Source organism: Mustela lutreola, chromosome 13 (genome assembly GCF_030435805.1).
Source record: "Mustela lutreola isolate mMusLut2 chromosome 13, mMusLut2.pri, whole genome shotgun sequence".
In the NCBI taxonomy this organism is placed as follows: domain Eukaryota; kingdom Metazoa; phylum Chordata; class Mammalia; order Carnivora; family Mustelidae; genus Mustela; species Mustela lutreola.
Window position 1 is genome coordinate 24,760,209 of NC_081302.1, and position 6,966 is coordinate 24,767,174.

General features: G+C 33.9%; 1 pseudogene; it reads right to left on the minus strand.

Moving 5' to 3' along the window:
• Positions 1–3,146: 3,146 nt before the first annotated feature.
• On the minus strand, positions 3,147–3,385 carry LOC131813907 (small ribosomal subunit protein eS21-like; annotated as a pseudogene).
• Positions 3,386–6,966: the final 3,581 nt, after the last annotated feature.

Below are 6,966 nucleotides of genomic sequence, written 5' to 3' on the forward strand. Positions count from 1 at the left end.
GTAAGTTAAGAATCCGGCTCTTGATTTCTGCTCAGGTCATGATCTCAGGTTCCTGAGACCCAGCCCTGTGTCCAGCTCTGTGCTGAGCTGGGAGTCTGAAATTCTCTCCCCATCTTCCTCTGCCCCTCCCACCTCCCTCTCTCACTCTCAAATAAATAAATAAGTAAATAAATCGTTTAATGATGATGATGAAGATGCTAGAAACCCCTACTTTGGAAGATGATCCTGAAAGTTTATGCTTTCATAATTAAAAAAGGGTACAAAGTTTTTGGTTAAAGGAAATAAAATATATTTCTTTCTCCTTATCACCATCATCATTGATTAGATTTATCTAGTTTTACTGTGTACCTGGTACGGTTAACCCTTGATCAACAGAGGTTTGAACAGCATGGGTCCACTTACATGCAGATTTTTTTGCTGCAATACAGTACTACAAAGGTATCATCACTTCATTATGAATTTCTTAATAACATTTTCTTCTTTCTAGCTTACTTTATTGTAAGAATACAGTACTCAGTACATACACAAAATATGAATTAATTGACTATGTTATTGGTACAGCTTCTGGTCTGCGGTACACTATTATTTGTTAAGTTTGGGGGGCCTCCAAAGTTATAGGGAATTTTCAGTTATTGGGGCAGTCAAAGCCCCTAATGACTGTGATGTTCAAGGATCAATTGTACTGTTTTACTTGCTTATATGTCTTACATGGATTGTTTGTATTTAACTTTATAACATTTCTAATAACGACCTTAATTCACATGAACATATTAAAGCTTACAGAGATTTGTTATCTGGTCCCATTTTACATTGCCAGTAGTAAGAGAGACTGAGATTCAACCTAGAATCTTGGATTTCTTCATAAAGCTTGAGTTTGTGACTACTTCATATGTATATGTTTACCCTAGCAGTCATCAAAATGCCACCCAACTGAGAAAATTCTGTTTAATGTTTTAACTGAACAAATGGTGAAAATGAATTAGTCTGCATCATGTAAGAAATGATGGATAGTGTGGGACTGAAGTATAAGGGGTACTTTGTGGATGTTTTTAAGCCAGAAAGTTTCTCAAATATTACACAACTGGAAATTAATTTAACAAGTTTCTTCTAAAAATGTAAATAAGCCCTTCCTCTCAAGGGTTAACAATATGAGGTCAAGTTTCTTAGAGATTTATAAGTATGTCTGATAATTAGATTGCTTAACACTTAGGACAAATTGGGATTCTTATGGAATGAGAAAATATGTTTTTGGTGGGGGGAGGGCAGGAAGTATTAATTGCACAGACTGGTTCAAGTGGGATGCCACCGTGGGGGACTTTAATCAAGTTAATGTAATATTCATTTATCCCACCATTCCTTCTACAGATTTAATATACACTTAAATATTCCTACAGCAATACTGCCTATCATAATTTTTTTTTCTCAATGTAAATAATCACTAATTCATTTTGGTTTGACTAGGTATAATCTTTACATGTTTTTATAAGTAAAACTGGTAAAAAATAATCCCTCTTCAAATGTTATAGGAAAGCATAAAATTAAAAAGACTGACAGTTTTTTAATCCTTTATCATGGAATTTCAAACATTCTTAGATTATCTAAAGCCCTTATTTTTCATAAAAGGAATTCACGAGATTGGATTACACAATTAACAGGACTAATTAAATTGCATTTTTATTTAGGGAGCACTTTTCAGTTTGAAAAAAAGTTTCATAATTTTAATTTTCACATAACTTTATTGCTTTTTCCCTAATCACAAATCTCCTGCAAAGAGTATTTAATTAGAGTCACTCTTTCAACCACTAGAATATTATTTTTCCACTACTGAAGTTACCAGTTACCTTTGTCACCTCTCTATGACATCTTTCTTAACCAGATACCGCAGTCACCTCTCTATAACAACATCTTTCCTAACCTTTTAACATCATTTGGACATACTGTTCATTGACTTCTGCTTGAAGAACTGCTAGCCTTTTCTACCACAACAGTATCTGCTTTCTTCTTCTCATTCATTCTCATCATCTCTTCCCACTTCCTCTTCGGCCTGCCATTTAAGTAATGCCTGATTTTTTTTCTACAGTCTTTCTCCCTAAATGCCTATTGGCCAAGGTTTAATTACTATCAACACATGAGTAATTTCCAAATTTTTTTCCTCAGCTTTTATTTGTCCTGGTAGATAAAAAAGATATCGACATCCAACCACTTAGTCCATATTTCAACTATATAACTTTATTGATTTATATATAGTTACAGAGTTACATATATAGTTATACACATATATATAGTTATATATAAATCAATAAAGTTTTATAGTTATATTAAAAATCTTTACTTTCCTCCAGCTCCTGGAGATCATTGCTATGTTTTCTGTCTATATCAATTTGCTATTCTGTGAAAAGAGTCACACAACATGTGACTTTTTGTATCTGGCTTCAATCACATAACATTGTTTTTCAAGATCACCTGTGCGGTTGCATGTGATTGCAAGGAAGCAAAACATGATTCCTTTTAATGGATGAATAATGTCTGTCTCACAGATTTAGAACATTTTGCTTTTCTCTTCATCAGTTGATAGATTGAGATGTTTTCCCTTTTTATGTATTGTGAATGCTATTAACACTCTTGTACAAATTTTGGTGTGTTTTTGCTTCTCTTGGGCATATACGTAGAGAGTAGAAGTGCTGGATCGTATGGTAACACTATGTTTAATGTTTTGAGGAACAGCAAAACTTATTTATAAAGTAGCCCCACAATTTTATATTCCCAGTAGCATTGTATGATGATTCCAATTTCTTCAAAATTTCATTAATGCTTGTTATTGTCTGTCTTACCATATTCATGCTATGGTTATGATGTACTCACTCATTAAGGTTTTAATTTGTATTTTATAGTGACTGGTGATTTTCAGCATCTTTTCATGTGCTTAGTCTCCATTTGTATGTCATCTTTGGAGCAATGTATGTTCAAAATCTTTGCCCATTTTTGAATTGTGTTGTTTGTCTTTATATGGTTGAGTTATACAAGTGTTTTTATATATTCTTGATATTAGACCCTTATCAGATATATAATTTACAAATATTTCCTTTTGGGGGTGGGGGGGTTGCTATTTATTTTTGACAAATATCTAGATCTGTGGTCCTCTGCAGTCAGAAATTCTTCGAAATGGCACCACGAGCCTTGGCCAGTTGGGGGATGGAGTCATCCTGTGAAGGGCCCCACAAATAGCATTGGTTTTAAACTTGCTGTTCATCCTGCCTGTCACCTTGTCAACCTCCATCATGTTCATCTGGCTGGATGCATGGTCCATTGCCTGGATGATGTGGTTGTTGGCAGAGTATTTCCACCACATGTACAAGTTCAAGAACTCCTGAGCATTGTTTGGCATGAAGCACGAGTGCAGAATGATTTATAAATATTTTCTATTCTCTGTTATCTTTTATTTCTTTTTCTTAATTTCTTTCACTAGACTCTTGGTACAATGTTTAATAGAAATGGCCTGAACAGGGGTGCATGACTGGGTCAGTAGGTTAAGCGTCAACTCTTGATTTCAGCTCAGGTCATGGTCTCAGAGTCCATGAGATCCAGCCTTACCTTGGGCTCTGCGCTCAGAGCAGAGTTGGCTTGAGATTTTTTTTCTCCCTCTGCCCTTGTCCCTGCTTGCACATGCTCAATAAATAAGTTAATAAATAAATAAATAAAATGCTTAAAAAGAAAAAAAGGAAGAAAGAAATGGCCTGAACAGATATTTTATTTTTTCCCTGATCTTTGCAGGTGAAATCCTTCAGTCTTTCTTATTTAAGTACAATGTTAACTATGGATTTTTTTAGGTGCCTGTTATCAGGTTGAGGAAGGTCTCTGATTTCCCTAGTTTCTTGAATATTTTTATCATGGAAGAGTGTTTTATTTTCTGAAAGATTTTTTTCTGCATCTATTGAAATGACATAGTAGCTTTTGTCTTTTATTTTATGATATAATACATTTGTTTTTGTATTTTGAAGAACTTACATTCCTGAGGTTATGAGATTTATTCTTCTTTATGTTTTGGTGGGTTTAGTTTGCTGGTAAATTATTGAGTATCTTTTTATTTATATTCATAAGTTGTACTGGCCCATAATTTTCTTTTCTTGTAGTACCTTGGTCTAATACTGGCATCAGGGTAATACTGGCTGCCATAAAATGAGTTAAGAAATCTTTCCTTCTTTTCTTTTTTTGAGAGAAGAGGTCAGGAAAGATTGATGTTATTTTTTCTTTACTCAGTAGAATTCACAAATGAAATCATTTAGTTCTGGGATTTGATTTGTGGGATATTTTATAATTACTAACTTACTACTTCTTATAATTTATTGAATTTTTCTGTTACTCTGTAAATCATTTCCAGTAGATTGACTCTTTCCAGGACTTTGCCCCTTTCAGTGAGATTATCTAATTTGTTGTCATAACAACTGTTTATTATATCCCTTTTTTACTGTTTTTATCTCTGTAAGGCAGGTAATATGTTCTCTCTTTCCTAATTTTAGTAATTTGAGTTTTTTTAATTTTCTTGGCCAGTCTAGCTATGGGCTTGTCATTTTTATCTTTTTAAGATTCAACCTTTGTTCTTTTTAATTTTCTCTATTGTTTTACTACTCTTTATCTCATTTATTTCTGCTCAAGTCTTTCATTATGTCTTTCCTTTTGAGTTTAGTTTACTTTTCTTTTTAAAAATGTGCTAAGGTAGCCATTTGCTATATTTTAAGTTGCTTGTTTAGTTTTCTGAGCTACCTCTGTAAAGTCTGTATTGCTCTTCGTATGTGACCACTGAGTCCGTGATGTGTAGCTTAGTCATTAACTAATGTTTAGACAGAATTTTTTTCAAGTTCCTGGAACCAGTAAGTCTCTAGTTTTTGCCAAAGGGCTCTACGTGCACATTATGGCATACCTTCAGCACTCAGCCAGCTGGTTTAAAACTCTGCTTTAATCTACACTTTCTGCTGGTGCAAAGTCTCAAGGTTTACTGAAATTGAGATCTCAGGCCCTTTTTCAGATTTCACTGAGCATCTGCACAGTCCTACACATGCATAAAGTCTAGAGTCCGAGGGAGTTTTTTAAAGATACCTATGGCATCTCATTCCCCAGCTGTTCTTCTAAAATTTTTGGTTTGTCCCACTCCATTATTACCCACCCCTTCAGAGAGTGGTGATACTAACTGATTATCTCTAACTGTTTTCTCCTCCAGGAGCTCTGAGTCAAGTCAGTGTTACACAGCCTAACAATCTGCAATTTCTTGGTACAAATAGACAAATCAAATAGTGTGGAATCTCTAGGAATTGGGCTCAAATAGGAGCTTCAACAGTATTCTACCTTCTCCCAACTCTGCAGCCTTCTACTTTTCATTATGATTGCAGGTGGATGATTTTAGAGAACTCTATAGAGCTGGAAATAGATGGAAGTGAGGCAAAAAAAATGTCACAAGCTCACTGTTCTTACTAAGTTTCAGCTATTTTTCTTAAAGAAATTCTCCCTAGATATTTGCAAGACTTTGGCTAATTTCCAGATTTATAAAAAACTGAATTCTCACAATTTTTTGTTAGTGTTCTCGTTATTTTTATGAAGATATTTTATAGAAGTCCTCACTTTGCCATTTTCAATTTTTAAAAAAAGATTTATTTATCTATTTGAGGGAGGGGAGGGATAGAGGGGGAGAGAGTACACCTCGCTAAGCATGGAGCCCGATATCAGGCTTGATCTCACAATCCTGAGATCATGACCTGAGCTGAAATCAGGAGTTGGACACTGAAGGCACCCCCATTTTCACTTTTTTTTAACTGTTAAAATAAGTTAATATGGCTTTCTTAAGAAAATTGTTCCCACTCTTTGAGTCTAAAATAAGTCCTCAAAACATATTCTTTTAGAATGCATAGTAATTACTGTGTTCATAATATTTGTAATTAATTGTGAGGCTAGGGCCTAAAATCTATATTCTCCATGGTTATAAGCTAGATGAAGACATTGCCTTTCTTACCCATTGATGTGTTACCAGTACAAGTACAGTGTCATTCACAAAATAGAACTGTTGTAAATATTTTTGAATGAATAGGTAAATGGGTGAATAAATGAAATAGAATTTCACTTAAAAGTGTATTCATATACTCCATTTGAATGACTATGGTACTTCAGGAATTAAAACAACTCAAGATCAATTTAATAAAAATTTATAAGACCAGAATGAAAGTTTTAAAGATAACAGTCAGCATAGGCATAGGCTGTATCTTGCAGTAGTAACTAACAACCTCAAAACTGTAGTCGGAACACAACAATGAAGGCTTTTCTACGCATATCAAATGTTGATTGATGTTTACATATTTACTTGTTGTTTTAATCCATATTATCTTCAATTTAGAACTCAGGCTGAAAAAGGAGCTTTTATCCACAATATTGTTACTTTCTGTGGAGGAGGAAAAGGACATTGCCAGCCACATGTCCCTCTTAAAGCTATACTAAGAAATGCTACATGCCATTTCTGTTTACATTTAATTGGCAAAGGTAAATCATATAGGTGATCCTAATTCAAGAGAACATACATACACAATCCTTCAATAAATTGAGGTACAAAAGTTGCATGGGAAAGCCATGTGGAGAAGAAAAAATAATCTTCTGAGAAGAAGAACAAATATGTGTAAACAATAATATAACCTACCACAGTATTGGCCGAGACTAATATTAATTTTACCAAACCATACTAGGCCTGATGTTGCTATTTTTGCAAGCAGATTAAAAACAAAAATGAAAACAAAACAAAAAGACCTTCACTTGAGTGTTTTTTTTAATGAGGGCAACATGTTAAAAATTGGCCTACATAATGCAAGTTTCATTTCTAGTAATGTTTGGTAACTGAACTTTAAGGTGCTTATATAGAAAGTGATTCTACTATATATAAAAACAATTTACTGCAAAGATTTGTTCACAGTTCATTAAATAGCTGTTCAG